Genomic DNA, 16226 nt, shown 5'->3' on the forward strand with positions numbered 1-16226 from the left:
TTTATTTACTGCAAACGCTGTGTTAGTTCTAACAAAAATGATTTGCTGACTGTAAATTACGGAAATGCTCCAGGCCAAAGTAAATTAGATATAACCTGGTTTCACCTATAATGCGGTAAGATTTTTTGACTCCCGAGGACTGCGTTATATCGGGTAGAGGTGTATATATATTATTCTTAACATTTTAAACAATATGAATACATTTACCACTTAAGTGCCTTTTTCCTAATCATGCAAGCATATAATATATATGAAGAAATACTTAATTCTTAATACTTTTTAATACCTGTACCTTTCATTCACTAATCTAACTTGTCATTATCATACTACTTAGGCCCATTCTGTATTTGCAGTTTAGAGAGCCCTCCTATATTTAAATGAGCACCATCTCACAGTGTAATTTCCTACAACACTTCTGCCCCTGTGATAAAAATGTTGCTGCCATAGACTTTGGCTGGCATCCAAACGCTAACTAATGAATTCCACATTATGGAAGCAACATTCTATCTGAATACGTTTCCTCATTATTCCATTAACAAATGTAGTGCACGAGGCAGAATCGAGGCTGAAACTTTTGAGCCATGATCAGTAAAGGAGAATATATTATGTACATAAGTCGTCTGCTGGGTTTATGCAGTTCTCTGTCTATAAATCAAGTTTGGCTTAATTATACAGTTTAATTATAACTCTGCCATGTTAAAAAGAGCATCACAAAAGTATAGCGGATTAGTCCAATCTTCCCACATTTCCACGCCCTAGGTCTAAATAGAAATCTTCTTTGTGAATGTCTGCCTCATGCAGTGAAATACTTTAGGTGTTACCAGATACCAATTTGTTTGTGTCTGCTCCGTTTTGTGGTTGGTGTTGTGCTGTATTGCATACACATGCTCAGAACTGGCCATTTTAATAATAATATATATATATTTGAGGTTAAGACAGCGAGTGCCAATAATTACAGTCATAGATAGACTTCGTTCAATCAACTGAAATTAACTAGGAAGAATCAGACTTCAGTAAACTTAAAATATAATTAATGTAGATAAAGATTTGAAAGTGTTTGAAAGTCAAGGTATTTAAAAGCACCAACTCGAAATCTCTGTGCACTTTTTCTTTCATCTTTTTACAAAAAACCCTGAAGAAATAATAATCACCTTCGCTGCTTGCTATCCATTCACAGCTGGCGCATCGGTACAGTGATACTGTGAGCTGTGGCAGGAGTGAGTGTTGGGGAGTGGGCGGCTGCAAATGGGAGCATGTGGGAGTCTGTGCATGTGTGTGACAGCCAGCGCTTGTGTGTCTTTAAGAGGCGGGGTTGACGTGTGTTGGTATTTCTCAGCCAAAGGGCTGGAATGAAATCCAGTGACTGAGAGTGAGTGAATGCTCAGAGGCAGAGGGGAAGGGAGAGAAGCAAGAACCTATTTTTCAAAGTGAACGGGGAGAAGAAGAGTCACAGTTAGAATAAAAATAAGAATTAGAAGGGCAACGTGTAACCAGTGCCAGTATGGCTCTGTACAATCCTGCCAGCTTGCCACCCGACGCTGAAGAGAAGGACTTCATCCAGGCTTATGAGAATGTCAGGGAGAAATATAAAGGTAAACTCCTGCAAAGCAGTGGAGGGTTTGAGTGGAATAAGCAGGTCATGACAAGCAAGCATGTGTGTTTAAGATAAGATACAGCATGTGAATGTGTTAGCCTACCTACTAGGAAATATTTCCATATTCATTTGTTTAGCATCAATGTAGTAGCATACTATTGAATTGTGACAGGGAGTAACATAGTAGTGGGTTAGTCTAATTAAGGGTCTTAGTAGTAATTATTTATATACATGATGCTTTTCAAAACATAAATGAAATTCTAATTCCTGCCAAACCAGGAACCAGTGTGTGTGTGTGTGTGTATATATATATATGTATATATGTATATATATATATATATATATATATATGTATATATATATGTATATGTATATATGTATATATATATGTATATGTATATATGTATATATATATGTATATGTATATATGTATGTATATATATATATATATATATATATATATATATATATATATATATATATATATATGTATGGAACGTGTTGTAATTCTGTGGTTCGGGCCTAACTAATGCAATCAAATATATCTGGAGAATTTATACACCAGTATGTTAAAGTGACATTAATTAACTATTAGTGTGGCTGACATTCAGAATGTAAAATATCCTTTGGCTCCCACAGTTACATTTAGCCATGCAATTTCTAACAGATCTTTATTGCACCTTAGTTGGGTAACCTCTAGAGAAAACTAGTTTGTCATATAATCTTTATGCACTGAGTATGAATTTTGGTAAGTCTATTTTCACTCCTTTAAAATAAAAAATAAAAAACAGGGAATGTATGCCCATTCATATTCAAGAGGTTATCAAAAAACAAGAATGTCAAATTTGCTAGAATCCTTAGGTAGTAACTCCCACTCAGCTCTGAAACAGAACAATTACTCATGGATTTAAATAACAATGATTGTTCCATCTAAGACCTGTTTTGGCTTTTACCATCTTTAATTTGTCAGACCCCCTACCCCACACCAAGAACTTAAAAAGTGAAGAAGCAAAAGAGATTTCTAAAAATAACAGCCCAGTTCGTTTTTACACCCTGGGAATTGAAGCCCCATTCGTTTGCATTGATTTATGACCATTGTTGTTGGTGTACAGTAAAAGTAAGCTGAAGTTTACATTAGATTTGAATGTCTTGCTTTATTCGGTGCCATGTACCTTTAACTGGTGCTGTAGTCCTTATAAAGTCACTGAAAGAGGCAGAGATGTTATGAGAACTTTTTTTTTCCTCTCTCTCTCTCCCTGCAACTGTGTTTGACAATTCTATTTTAGGAGCTGGCACAAAAGTACAAAACACAAGGTCCTTTTTCTGTACTGCGGGATAGAGCAGGTAGCAAGCTGGGCTTCTATCTTGGTGTCCTCATGTGACGTCATGACTGATTGGCACGACCATTCTCCCGGTTTGTCACAGTCATAGTAAGGCAAATGACGATCACATTCTTCGTCTTACGACATTATGACATCTGCCCAAGTGTGGAGCAGTGTCTGTTACCTTGATACATTCCAGAACTCTCTTTCATCCTGCAAATTACAGCATATATATTTTAGTAGCCCGATGGCCTCAATTTTGAAAAACAGAAATGATGCTGTTCCTGATGCTAATATAGAAACCCAATCTCTATTAATTATTAAGTCTGGGGAAAGTTGAAAGATATAGACCTATACAGTGTGGATTTTACAAGGGGTAAAATAAGCAGTCTCATGTCTGGCATCTTCTTTTCAAGTGTTTCACATTAATATAAGCTAGCCTATACATGTACTGTGAGCTGGCACACAGGAGGCAGGAAGCAGAAACATAATGAAGTCAAATGAAATGCTTTTATTCTAAAAGGTATTGGCCAATGAGATAGCAGTGTGCTATATTTTCATGGTCAATTAAGCCTTCCAGATGGGCACACCTGAAGCTCAGGTCTACGTGGCAGGTGGTAGCTCACCCTGCCACAATATATAAATATACGTAATACTACATTGATTGTTGATTTGTATGTTTCTCCCTCACATTTGTACTGCCTGCATGTACTGTTAGAAAACCTCCTGCTTCCCAAACTTCAACTTCAATTCATGTATTATACCATTATGTATACACAAGGAATTACACTAACTTTAACACTGACTCCTCTAACACATTAATTTATGTATCGAAGTAACTTCAGAGTAATCTTTTAAAATGTGTTAACAACGCAAGTATAGCACATTCCCCACGAAACGTTAACTCTTTGAATTTGGGTGTATTTCTTACATTTTTTTTTTAATTCAGTACACTTATACTGCATTTTCTATGAGGGGCTGGGGCTGGTGATCAGTGGTCTTTACCCTTTGAACACCTTTTTTCTCAAAACAGAGAGGAATTGTTACCAATAAAATACTTTTACAACACAAAATCCCGGTACTCAACTAACACAAAGGAATATAAACACACATTTTTTAAACTAAAATATGAAAATAGATATAATGCAGCAGTCTGCAGATTAATCAGTTTCATTTGAGCATATTTGAACCTGAGATAACATTAGGTTGTATGGCACAACTCATTTCAAACCCCAGTCTTGAAAGCTGACTGTTTTCTTGAAGCTTGTTTTTTTTTCTGTTCTTGTCTGATGCTTTTACAGAGCAGATTTGCCTTTGAATAAAATATTAGGCATGTGCAATAAATTGATACTTGCTTCCACTGGATATTCTCTCTGTCCCTCTGTGCTATATCCACGTTATGGTATCAGGTGAGGTGGGCACTAATAGCCGATGATGGTGATTTATGATTGTTTCATACATACCCTACTGCTTAAGATATCATCAACAAATATAGACTTGCCTCACTCAGCCAGCCAATTAATGGAGGTATTTCTAGTTCGGGACAGACTTAATTGTTTGTCCAAGGCACATGAAAATACCAGGTTTATTTTTGGATGAAAATAAGACCCTGTGCAGGAATGACATGTTGACATTTTTTAAATCTGGTGTTTTCTCAAATATCTTCACATAGAAGGTGGTTGAGAAGTAAACTAAACAAATTATCTGGGATGAAGGAAGGCCTTTTTATCAGACTATGCTCAGGTAATGTCTGTCAATTGACTTTTACCCCAAAGCATAAACCTCATTCAGTGCTGTTGAAGACCCTGTACCATTTACTGAGTTTGCTTAGAAATGGAAGATTTCATATATTTCATGTCAGAAAACATACTATTACTACTGGAAGAGGGATGCTCACAATGGTTACTGCATTCACATTGCTATAATGAGCTGGAGCAAACTACTCAAGTAACAGTTTACCTTTTAATTTTAACTAATCTTAAATTTTCTGTAAACTACCTCTAATTAAGAAGAAAAACTAAACATGGTGTCAGATTAATACAAATATAAACTTAACAGTCTAAATAAAATGATAATTTGAGTGCATTTCACATTCTCGGTCTTTGCATCCTGCTTAGCACAAAGCAGATCAGAAAGTATTATTAGTATTACTTTAAGTAATATTGTGGAGCTTCAGTGGCTTCAGCCCCATTGCTCTGTCTGCATTAATAGCAATGATGATAGGTAAGCAGGAGCTGGCTGTATGAAAGGTCACAGGAACAGATCTTCTCCTACCATGAATCACTGCACTATGAGTAGTTCCAACTTATGCCTTCATAGAAGCACTGTACCCCCGCACTTCCATTTTCTTTTGGTATCTGATTTCATGCAACATGACCTGTCCCTTTCAAATAGTGTCATTTAAAGACACACAAGCTGTCCTCTGAATATGTCCGTGTGCGCGGTGGCTCAGTTATTCACCGTGGGAATTGAGAACATGCTGATAAACTCAGATGTGTGTGTAGTGACTGCAACCAGTGTGGTAGTGGGTCTTAGAGTAGAACCAGGGCCTTTCCCTTATGGCACAAGAGCCTGGTCTAATTTGATCCAACAAGACAAATCTTAGTTTTTAGTGGTTATGTGGGAGGCACTTTCTTTGGGTTCAAGGTGTTAGCATGCAAAAGTCAAATACGATCAATGATGTTGCTTTTTCCTCTTTTTTATTTTTCTTCCATGTGTTCTTTCTTACATTTTCTTTCACAAAGGATCAATGTCAGTGTTAAACATTTTTATACCACAGTTGAACTGCATTCTTTCCAAAGACGCATTTTAACCTGCATGCCTTATATCTGAACCAGGAAATACTGGTATCTGTGGTAAGGTATCTATCATGTCTTTGCCTTCTGTAAAAAAATAAAAAAAAAATAGATATATACAGTGAGGGAAAAAAGTATTTGATCCCCTGCTGATTTTGTACATTTGCACACTGACAAAGAAATTATCAGTCTATAATTTTAATGGTAGGTGTATTTTAACAGTGAGAGACAGAATAAAAACAAAAAAATCCAGAAAAACGCATTTCAAAAAAGTTATACATTGATTTGCATGTTAATGAGGGAAATAAGTATTTGACCCCTTCGACTTAGTACTTTGTGGCAAAACCCTTGTTGGCAATCACAGAGGTCAGACGCTTCTTTTAGATGGCCACCAGGTTTGCACACATCTCAGGAGGGATTTTGTCGCACTCCTCTTTGCAGATCCTCTCCAAGTCATTAAGGTTTCGAGGCTGATGTTTGGCAACTCGAACCTTCAGCTCCCTCCACAGATTTTCTATGGGATTAAGGTCTGGAGACTGGCTAGGCCACTCCAGGACCTTAATGTGCTTCTTCTTGAGCCACTCCTTTGTTGCCTTGGCTGTGTGTTTTGGGTCATTGTCATGCTGGAATACTCATCCACGACCCATTGTCAATGCCCTGGCTGAGGGAAGGAGGTTCTCACCCAAGATTTGACGGTACATGGCCCCGTCCATCGTCCCTTTGATGTGGTGCAGTTGTCCTGTCCCCTTAGCAGATGGGGATGGTGTTCTTGGGGTCATTCCTCCTCCTCCAAACATGGCGAGTTGAGTTGATGCCAAAGAGCTCGATTTTGGTCTGACCACAACACTTTCACCCAGTTCTCCTCTGAATCATTCAGATGTTCATTGGCAAACTTCAGATGGGCCTGTACATGTGCTTTCTTGAGCAGGGGGACCTTGCGGGCGCTGCAGGATTTCAGTCCTTCACGGCGTAGTGTGTTACCAATTGTTTTCTTGGTGACTATGGTCCCAGCTGCCTTGAGATCATTAACAAGATCCTCCCGTGTAGTTCTGGGCTGATTCCTCACCGTTCTCGTGATCATTGAAACTCCACGAGGTGAGATCTTGCATGGAGCCCCAGACTGAGGGACAGTTATTTTGTGTTTCTTCCATTTGCGAATAATCGCACCAACTGTTGTCACCTTCTCACCAAGCTGCTTGGCGATGGTCTTGTAGCCCATTCCAGCCTTGTGTAGGTCTACAATCTTGTCCCTGACATCCTTGGACAGCTCTTTGGTCTTGGCCATGGTGGAGAGTTTGGAATGTGATTGATTGATTGCTTCTGTGGACAGGTGTCTTTTATACAGTTAACGAGCTGAGACTAGGAGCACTCCCTTTAAGAGAGTGCTCCTAATCTTAGTCTGTTAACTGTATAAAAGACACGTGGGAGCCAGAAATCTTGCTGATTGATAGGGGATCAAATACTTATTTCCCTCATTAACATGCAAATCAATTTATAACTTTTTTGAAATGCGTTTGTCTGGATTTTTTTGTTGTTATTCTGTCTCTCACTGTTAAAATACACCTACCATTAAAATTATAGACTGATAATTTCTTTGTCAGTGTGCAAACGTACAGAATCAGCAGGGGATCAAATACTTTTTTCCCTCACTGTATATATATATATATACGTATATGCTCTAAACTTTTTCCATTAATCTGATACATTTTGTTGCCCCACAAAATTGAAATATGTCTCTGTTATTCAGAAAGGAGTTTAACTTTAGACACCTAAAAGTTGGAAATCAGTCTTGGACCTTGTGCTGCAGCTATTTTCTCCTGAATCAACATGCAATCTCTCATTGTTTTTTGGACATAGTTATCTGAAAAGGTTTGAATACAAAATAATAGCCTGTTACTATCTGTTTATGTAAATTGCTTGAGAAATCTATGCATTATCCTATTATTCCATGCACAAGACTGTGGATCTCCGATAACTAGAGATCTGTGTGAGGAAGTGAAATGACGTGGTTTAACACTAGTATGCATACTTCATCAGGTTTCAAGAAAATGGACTGTGAGCAGATCTTTTGAGATGTTGTTCCTTTACTGGTGGTATCAATAATTGTCTGCCAATTTCTTTTGAGTTTGACTTTTAATACAGTATTCAGTCCTATATAACCATTATGTTTCAGCAGAATAAAACCATGCAGTATCCCATCAAGAGGAAATACACTCACCTAAAGGATTATTAGGAACACCTGTTCAATTTCTCATTAATGCAATTATCTAACCAACCAATCACATGGCAGTTGCTTCAATGCATTTAGGGGTGTGGTCCTGGTCAAGACAATCTCCTGAACTCCAAACTGAATGTCTGAATGGGAAAGAAAGGTGATTTAAGCAATTTTGAGCGTGGCATGGTTGTTGGTGCCAGACGGGCCGGTCTGAGTATTTCACAATCTGCTCAGTTACTGGGATTTTCACGCACAACCATTTCTAGGGTTTACAAAGAATGGTGTGAAAAGGGAAAAACATCCAGTATGCGGCAGTCCTGTGGGCGAAAATGCCTTGTTGATGCTAGAGGTCAGAGGAGAATGGGCCGACTGATTCAAGCTGATAGAAGAGCAACTTTGACTGAAATAACCACTCGTTACAACCGAGGTATGCAGCAAAGCATTTGTGAAGCCACAACACGTACAACCTTGAGGCGGATGGGCTACAACAGCAGAAGACCCCACCGGATACCACTCATCTCCACTACAAATAGGAAAAAGAGGCTACAATTTGCACAAGCTCACCAAAATTGGACAGTTGAAGACTGGAAAAATGTTGCCTGGTCTGATGAGTCTCGATTTCTGTTGAGACATTCAGATGGTAGAGTCAGAATTTGGCGTAAACAGAATGAGAACATGGATCCATCATGCCTTGTTACCACTGTGCAGGCTGGTGGTGGTGGTGTAATGGTGTGGGGGATGTTTTCTTGGCACACTTTAGACCCCTTAGTGCCAATTGGGCATCGTTTAAATGCCATGGCCTACCTGAGCATTGTTTCTGACCATGTCCATCCCTTTATGACCACCATGTACCCATCCTCTGATGGCTACTTCCAGCAGGATAATGCACCATGTCACAAAGGTTGAATCATTTCAAATTGGTTTCTTGAACATGACAATGAGTTCACTGTACTAAACTGGCCCCCACAGTCACCAGATCTCAACCCAATAGAGCATCTTTGGGATGTGGTGGAACAGGAGCTTCGTGCCCTGGATGTGCATCCCACAAATCTCCATCAACTGCAAGATGCTATCCTATCAATATGGGCCAACATTTCTAAAGAATGCTTTCAGCACCTTGTTGAATCAATGCCACGTAGAATTAAGGCAGTTCTGAAGGCGAAAGGGGGTCAAACACAGTATTAGTATGGTGTTCCTAATAATCCTTTAGGTGAGTGTATGTATAGACTGCTGTGTGATTACTGTGTTGTGACTTGTGATAAATACAACCAAAATAATTCACTGGCAAAACTTTTAATTGAGATTTCAGACACCACTAAGTATGGTTTTGTTCTCTCGTTACTGTTCCTCATGGTGCTGTGTGTTGTCAAGCCAGGTGCTAATCAGACAGCAGGTATGATGAGTAAGGAGTCTGTGCAGAGGAGTTCTGTGTTTGTAGAGGTATCAGTGACAAATGCTACCAGATCAGGGAACTTGTTATGTTAGAATTGCTGTTAAAATTTGGAGTCCAAATCTCTGAGGACATAATCCTTTATCATGCACAAGGGGGAGTTTGAATAGTGTGGATTCAGGTTATTTATTTTAATCTGGATTGGATTAAGACTTAAAATCTTTTTTGTGTGGAAAGTACAGAGATGCAAATACCTAGTAAGTAATGGAAAATTCATTAAAAAGAAAAAGAAGACGTGTGACATTTAGGGACATTTTCTTTATTTCTGGTATTACAGAGCATGTCTGGGTTCAAGCAATTCTTGGCAGGAAATCAGATTGTCATGAGGGAAGCTCTCTGTAATGGAATATAATTTTATATTGGTGGAACGGATGATCTTCCAGCACTAAAAGAACAAGCCATTGTTGTTAGAGGGTGCAGGATGTACAGGGTGTTGAAGCATAACCCTTCTCCTGCTTTCGGTGTACCTTGCTGTAAAAGTCAAGTTGTGATTTTTGCAGATTCATCCTCCTGTATTTATACTATATATGAGGGATCAATGACAAGGCTGTTCCCAATGAAAGATTGATTTCATTGATCTGAAGAGCACACATGGTGTATTGTAAAACAAGTTACGCAACTTGATATGTGAGGATTAGTCAGTGTTGTTTTTTTCAGCCATGATTTCTTTGCCTTATCAGAAACTTGTATCTTTAGAGGGTTATATATAGTGGCTTTATGAGGGGATTTCCCTGGGAATCCATTCAAAGTATACAGTATTATACATACCTGCACGCAAAAGGAGGTGGACTTCTTTGTCTGCATTACACAATTGTGAAATGTACTGTAGCTACTACTACTGCATTCCTAATGTGTGTCATACTACATTTATTATTATTGTATTAGCAGGTTAGCTAATTCTTATTAGCAGACACCCTTATCCAGGGCGAATTACAAAATATAAGAGCAATACAAAGTGCAAAAATACAGAAGCAGTTCAAGGCATAAAATATTACAAATTCCAATTTGCATAATGCAGTGCAATTTACATCATACAGTGCAAAGTACACAATGATTGTTACTGATCATATAATTAAACCTTCTGTTAGGATACAGTTTAAATACTCATGTTTTTGTTCATCCTTATGTAGGATAAGGAAGTGTTCTGCAAATATGCCATTCAGTTAGTTAGCCTTTTTAGAGCTTGCAGCAATACTTTTTTGAAATTTTCCAAACACTTGTTAGTTTCAGGCTCACTAAAAGAATAATGCCCCGTTTCGGCCCCGGACGCTTAAACGGGTGTTTCCACTGGCTAAGGTCATGTGTCCACCAAAGCGTTGTCCGCAGCTGAAAATGCCAGGCGCTAGTCTGAATGTGCCGGCTGCGAGCGCTTCACAGCGCTTCGATACGGAATATCCGCGGAAGTCATGTGTTGAAGTACCTAATGTCGTAGATTGTTGGTGTTGTTAACAAATACTGACTTTACAATGTCGGCACAAGGCAGAGGGAAGGCTGAAGGGCGTAGAGAGGGAGGACGGACGGGCGGTGTGGCAGTGACAGTGACGAGCGCTGCGTTTTTCAACTCTCGGCGACCAGAAGAAAACGCTCAGCGCCGCGTCACGCTACCGGCTTTTTAAAAACGCGGCGCTCCCATTTCAAACCATTGAAAAAAGACGCCGACCTCAGGAAAAAACGCTGTGGTGGACACACGGGCTGTGTTTTGTGGACGGTTAACTTGCTGGTGCTAGACGTGTCCGTAAGCGTCCGTCCCCACTGATGACATGATTCGCTATCAGCAGCGGAGGTGTGTGTTTGACTTGTACAGGAAAGAGATCTGATACATTGTATTGGAAGATATAATCTCAAGTGCCGTGTGCGATCATGAAAATGGAGTGAAATCCACGTACAGAAACAATGACATGTTTTACTGCTTACAGTTAATATCCGACTGCATTAAAGACTTGGATTTCACAGGACCGGTGCAGTGCCGTGACTAGTTAAAATAAACTGAAGGATAATAATCGGATCGTAGCAGCCGATGTTATTAATATTGTATGAACAGCTGGCCGGTATTTCAGGCTGTGTTTTGAGAATGGTGTGCAGGACAATCCGCAGAGACAATCAGCAGGAAGGCGAACACGATTCAGATAACATGTGCCCATTTACAAGTAAAATTAATGAATAAATAAATACAGCAGATCTGGGTTTCCTCTAAAACATTAAGGACTGGTTTAATAAATGCGTCCATAAACGCCATGACTGAAACACCCACACTTTAGTTAAATTATAACCTGCTATATTGTAGCTGGATGATTCAAACGTGTGTATTATGTTTATACTGTAACTTGCCCAGGTTAAGGACGTCTGATAAGTAAATTATAAATAATATGGCAAAAAGTATTGTTTGCAGTTACAGATCTGTAGTAATACATTAAGGGAGTCACGCTATGCCTTTTAAAATACATATATACTAGCACAAATGATAACGATAATAATAATACATATTTGCTATTTATTTTATTGTTGCACATGGAAACGTATTCTTATGAGGACGTGCTTGTCTGAATATAATGTTGTCTATGCACGTTTAGCTCTTCCTAATATCCCTGAACAGAAACGTGTATTTATTACGCTGTTTACAATCATGTAAAGCACAAAGAATAAAATAGACACAAGTCCTCTCCACGTCAGGCTGTGTCGCTCGTAGTGTTGTTCTCGTCTCTGTTTAAAACGAAACACAAACCAAACCCACAGTCGCTGCTCCTGCCATCAGAGGGACGGACTTCACAACGGCCTGGTTTTGCAAAAAAATCTCTTGGACGCGTCTGAGGAATAAACCTCTGACACCTATTGCTTAGACATAGAGTCACCATTCTACTTGAACATATCAGTTATCCTTTTGGGTTTACATTTATTTTGATCCTACCACATTTCATGTGCATTTGTGCACTTGATTTCACTGAAAGCTTAGGTGGCTTGCGACAGGGATATGCTAGCAGAAACTGTTTCTGAAAGAGTTAATAATTAAGAAACTTAAAGGTATAGCTGTACATTACATGGAGGAGCATATATTCCCTTTAAACTATACCTCTATATGGTTTAAGATCAGCTCATATAGGCCTACTTTATCAAACAACAAATTGCACCAAAAGATAAAGAATAAGTTACAATGCTCCCTGATTTTGGAAAACCTTATGTTAAAAATAAAATATCAGGACTTAGAAATATCTAACTGGAGTGAGGTTGTTAGTGGAGTTCCACAGGGATCAGTACTAGGGCCTGTGCTTTTTATAATCTATATTAATGATCTGAACTCTGGGATAGTTAGCAAACTTGTCAAATTTGCTGATGATACTAAAATAGATGGCTCAGCAGATACAATGCTACAATCGGCAGCACAGGCTATTCAAAGGGACTTAGATAATATTCAGTTGTGGGCCGACACCTGGCAGATGAAATTCAATGTGGACAAGTGCAAGGTAATACATGCAGGTAACAAAAATGTCCACTATAATTACACTATGGGAGGTACAGATCAAGATGAAGTAACGCATGAGAAAGACTTGGGAGTCTGTGTGGATTCCTCACTTTCTCCATCCAAGCAATGTGGGGAAGCAATAAAAAAAGCAAACAGAATGCTAGGGTATATTGTCAAAAGTGTGAAATGTATACAAGGGAAGTAATGTTAAGACTGTACAATGCGCTAGTTAGACCTCATCTGGAATACTGTGTACAGTTCTGGGCACCACACTTCAAGAAGGATATTGCTGCTTTAGAGGCAGTTCAGAGGAGAGCAACCAGACTTATTCCAGGTCTGAAGGGAAAGTCCTACTCGGAGAGACTGAGGGAACTGAACCTTTTCACCCTGGAACAGAGGAGACTACGTGGGGACTTGATTCAAGTCTTCAAAATCATGAAAGGCATCGACCACATCAAACCAGAGGAGCTTTTCCAGATCAGCAGGGACACACACACCCGGGGTCACAAATGGAAATTGGGCTTCAAGGCATTCAAAACGGAAAACAGGAGACGCTTCTTTACACAGAGAGTAGTCACAATCTGGAATAAACTACCCAACGATGTGGTTGAAGCTGAAAGTTTGGGAACATTTAAAAATAGTCTGGATAGGATCATTGCATCACTTAGATATTAATGAACACCAAACGAGCACGATGGGTCGAATGGCCCCCTCTCGTTTGTAAACATTCTTATGTTCTTATGTTCTTATTTATATATAAGATATAAATTCACAAGGACAGTGGACTGACACAACAGGAGTTAGTGGTCTTCATCACAATCATCAGTCAACCTGTCTGACTTGATAATCTGATTCTAAATGAAAGAAACTTCTAAAATGCTTGCTGTAAGAAGTAAACATATTTCAGTCATGTCATTTAAAAATGTGACTCTTCATTAAGAACAACAAACAAAAAGTGAATTATTGTATTTTGGTTTTCAACAGTGAAACAAAACAAGTATACAGAATATGGTGTTTTACTAGTTAAACACTTTCTGTACCACTAAACTATAAATTATGCTACTCTTAACTAAATTGTACTGCTTAGACTATACTACAAACAAGCACTGATATTATCACCATTCCACCACACATTATAATATATATTCAATATGTTGTTATGCAGGAAGTACTGACACGTGGACAAAGTATCTGTGTGATGCAATAAACATGGCAGGTCATGAGATTTATAGAAGAACAGCATTCATCATGAAATAAGGCATCTGTCCCTTTGGAGAAAACTGTGCTGTTAAATAATAAATCATTTCGATAAGTTATGCTTTTAATATGTATTCCTTAGCCTATTATTACCTAAAATAAATCTTCTTAAACAAGAGTAATATTATTTCACATTTTTAAATAACATTCTTCAACATATCAGTAATACGCTCACATAAAAAAAGAAAGAAAACATTTGCAGACCTTTCTATTTGAGATAGTTATCAAGTGTATAAGCACTATCATCTTTTGTATTGTTTTTTTTTAAGTTCTTTGTTGTTCGTTTATTTTAGTTAAGCCTGATTTTATTCCTGCAAAATGAAATTTTTCCTACTGTAAATCTGGTAGTAGTTTATGCATTACAGATGTATGTCAGTTTATATCAGAATATTTGAAATGTGTGAGTGAGTGTGGTATTATTATAGTTATCTTATGTCTCCATACTGTAGTCACTGGGACTAAATATAGTAGAGGTACTGTTATGGCTTACATCAGGTGGTGATGGCAGGTTACAGATTGAAATAGTTCTGGTTAATGTTTGAATACAAATCAAACAATATAAACATAATGAAACATAACTGTCCAAACAATGATTGTTAAAGTAATGCAGTATTAACAAAAAAAAATAATAGCAATAGTAATAGTAATATACAAGGCACCATAGGGAGCCTGGTAAGCCTTGGATTTTTTTTTTTAAATGAACAGGCTTTCAAGATGACTGACTCAGTGACTTGTGTGCCGTTGCTTGACAAAGATTTGTGCAAACAGAAGGAGGTATGCAGAACATTGCATAATGCAATTTATAATGTGTCTTACACAATGTAATCAAGATGTTCTGTGTGCAGCTGTAGCCTTCAAGATGTCAACGTATTCGGTATTTTGTAGGACAGAGCCTTTGTCTGAAGGTGGTGGGCTGTTACATAATGTGGGAGGTGTTGGAAAGATGCAGTGATGTGGAGGATGATTTTCAATAGGAAGGTAAATTGCCTGGATGAAAAACAAAACAAAAGTGTCGAAGAGGCTCAGGGTGAGTGGCTCTTAGGAGTAAAAAAACATCTAAATTTGGTAACAGACTTTGGAGTGTTTGGTCAAACCAGTGCTACAGCGCACAAAAGGCAAAACGTAGCCTGTTGCAGTAGACAGGAGTAATGTGCCCCTTGTAGAATTACTTAAGAGTGGATTATTTTTTTATATATACTTGAGTGGAACACATGAATGGCTAAAGTTAACAAATTGCATAGAAAGTAAAAATGTAACAAAACCACTTGTTTTTCTGGCATTAATAAATAATAGGGCATAGTTGTCTAAACTCTGATAATCTGCATTGACTGCAGCTCACTCTTCACAGAATTGTCACTCCCCAGCTTTCTGTCATTGTTCTGCCATCCTCAGTTTGTACACACATTATACACTGATAAACTGTTGATGGCCTTAATTCCTCTTAAATGCATCACATAGAATCAGATAGGTTCAATTTATGTACAATGGACATGACTACTGTTTGTTAAAGGTCCTTTTATAGTGTCCATGTAAGTTCAAAGCAAAATTAATTAATAAACTGTATGAATTAAGCCACCAAAAGCTCTACACATGTTCCCATAAAAGACTAGATACATAAAGTTCTAGTGATATTTTTATAGTTCTATAAATCTTTTCAATGACTCATCAATTCGGTTACTCTACATTGCATTTCATGTAGCCTATAGATTTAAATAAAGCAACTGGAGACTTTGGCAAGGGAATTAAGTTTCATGTGTCAACCTACAATATCAAACTCCTCCTCTTCCTGGTGCCAGTTTAGCTCATTCATTTTGTCAAACTACATTAAATAATGCTGCCATTATTTAATTTAATTTAGATATGCCAGGATAAAACAATGGGTTTGAGAACAGTAAAAACGTATTACAGTGAGGGAAAAAAGTATTTGATTGACTGCTGATTTTGTACGATTGCCCACTGACAAAGAAATGATCAGTCTATCATTTTAATGGTAGGTGTATTTTAACAGTCAGAGACAAAAAAAATGCATTTCAAAAAAGTTATAAATTGATTTGCATGTTAATGAGGGAAATAAGTATTTGACCCCTTCGACTTAGTACTTGGTGGCAAAACCCTCGTTGGCAATCACAGAGGTCA

The 16226-nt window shown here is 38.1% G+C and overlaps 1 protein-coding gene and 1 long non-coding RNA gene across 2 annotated transcripts in view; both read left to right on the plus strand.

Moving 5' to 3' along the window:
* LOC136759576 (plectin) overlaps positions 1–16226 on the plus strand; it is a 348280-nt gene that overhangs the window by 51335 nt on the left and 280719 nt on the right. The gene's annotated exons all lie outside the window — the stretch shown is intronic.
* The window catches only part of LOC136760562 (uncharacterized), a 52688-nt gene continuing 37941 nt past the window's right edge, over positions 1480–16226 (plus strand). Inside the window, exon 1 of the long non-coding RNA XR_010820217.1 lies at positions 1480–1592. This is a non-coding gene — a long non-coding RNA (uncharacterized LOC136760562). The remainder of the gene's footprint in view (positions 1593–16226) is intronic.

This window comes from Amia ocellicauda, chromosome 10, assembly GCF_036373705.1.
Source record: "Amia ocellicauda isolate fAmiCal2 chromosome 10, fAmiCal2.hap1, whole genome shotgun sequence".
In the NCBI taxonomy this organism is placed as follows: domain Eukaryota; kingdom Metazoa; phylum Chordata; class Actinopteri; order Amiiformes; family Amiidae; genus Amia; species Amia ocellicauda.